This window comes from Triticum dicoccoides, chromosome 5A (genome assembly GCF_002162155.2).
Source record: "Triticum dicoccoides isolate Atlit2015 ecotype Zavitan chromosome 5A, WEW_v2.0, whole genome shotgun sequence".
Taxonomy (NCBI): domain Eukaryota; kingdom Viridiplantae; phylum Streptophyta; class Magnoliopsida; order Poales; family Poaceae; genus Triticum; species Triticum dicoccoides.
The window spans coordinates 616,196,719-616,198,778 of record NC_041388.1 but is presented as its reverse complement, the minus strand read 5'-3'; positions in this window follow the sequence as shown (position 1 = coordinate 616,198,778).

Here is a 2,060-nt window from a genome sequence, read left to right as displayed (position 1 = left end):
ATCTGGACGAGAAAGCATACGGTGCACCACCATTAACTCTCCACCGTTGTCCACGAGGTGCGCGGTACCCGCCGTCCTGCAAACGTGCCTCCGCAACTTGGCAGCCACCTTCATCCGTGGTCGCCGATCTGCCCTCGTCTCCAGCACCATGAGGTTGTCCTCTGGTGTAGTACCAGCGGCCTAAGAACATCAATGGAGCTGTACCTCGAAAATATCCGATCTGAACCAGTGTCCAACGCTCATCGCCAGGCTTGGCAATGCCAATGATGAGGAACCACAGGCGGATCACGGAGCTCCGGGGATTTAATATTTTGAACTATGGTTCAAATATGTGCGGACAGAGTTACCACTAGACTTGGTATTAATAGAGCACTAGGTGCTCTATTTTTTTAATTTTTTCCCACAAAAAAATAGAGCACTAGGTGTTTTAATCGAGATCCTATAACCCAAGCCTAATATCGTGACAAAGTTAAGGTAAAGCAAAATATTCGTTCATATGTAGAACAATGAAGAACCAGTTTTTTCCCCGAGAAAATGCAGAAGAACTTGCATCAGAATGAATTGATGGAAGAAAATACACGCTTTCAGTTAGGCACACCCTCCTAAAAATGAGATTACGATGGAAGGTCGAGCCCCTGGGACAATTGCTTGTATGAAGCCCATTCATACCGGTACAATAGCTAAACGAGAACAAATACAATTGCAACTCAAATCACTGATGCTAAGTGTTTGCAATTTAGTTTGACAACATTGCACAAGGAGAGACAGTCAACAAGAGTAAGCGGCGACGGCAGCGCTGCCGTGGAGCTGTTCAGGATGTAGCTTGCAAGTTCGGTACCTCTAACCACAACATTGTAGGCTTGAATTTGCATATTCACTCTCTCATCCAAATCGAAGCTCATGTAGATAGTGTCAGAACTGATGGAGGGAAAAACTTTTGTGGACACCGAAAGAGAGCAATGTCTAGCCATAAACAGTGCACGTCCATTGAAGCTGTTTGCCGGGAAAAATTTCCCCATCTCCAAATCCAGTCGATACAGGTCGTAGTCGAACCTCCTGGGGCTACTCCGGAGCATGCGGTGCACCAACATTAGCTCCCCGCCATTGTCCACCATGTGCATGCTATGAAAAGTTGAGCACAGTGGCCTACACAGCTCGGCGGCCACCTCCATCCGTGGTGGTTGATCCAGACTCGTCTTTAGCACCATGAGATTATCCTCGGTGACACAATAAAAACGGCCCAAGAACACTAAAGGTTTGGACGGATGGCTTTTGTATGAAACCGATGTCCAGCGCTCATCGCCAGGCTTGGCGACGGCTAGGATGCGAAGTTCAGAGCACCTCTAGCGAGTCTAGTCCAGTCAACCGCGATGGCTCTCTCCTCCCCTCCCTCGCTCCCTCCCCGCGGGACGCCGTCGGCTTGCGGTTCCCCCTCGTCCCCGGCGTCCAAGTCAGATTCGCTCCCCTGCTCCCTTCTCCCCTCGTGCTCCTCTCCGGGCTATCCGCCGGCGGCGGGGCCCGAACCCCTCCCACCTGCGTTTCCCCCTCCCTGTCCGGTGGCCCTGGCAGCGCCACGGGCCAACAAGTTCTGGGCCCTTGATTCCGACGACTCTGGCTCCGATTCTGATCCTGAGACTCCCCCTCCTCCTCGCTCGGCATCGGTGGTTGGGTTGCCTCCGTTATTGGTGGCGGGCCGTCGGCGCAAGTTTGCTCCGGGGGGTCGGGGCCGGCTGTGTGCGCTTGATGCGGGCCGGATGGATGGCGTCGTGTTGGCCGTGGGCGCCGACGCGCCGCTCCCTGGGCGGCGGATCCTTCTTTGGTGAGCCCGGGGGTGGACGCCATGGCCTCACCCGTCTCATCCTCCTCGGTGGCGGTGCCCTCCGGTTCGTCGCCGTCCAGGTGCCTCCCTTCCACGTCGTCGGCGGCGCCGGCGCAAACCCTAGATCTGGGATCGGGTCTTGCGTTGGTGCCCCGGTCCGTGGGTCGGGTCCCTCTGGTCGGTGACGGGCCGTGTGGGCCTGTGTCGCCCCCTTCGCTGGATTCCACGGCTGATTTCCCCC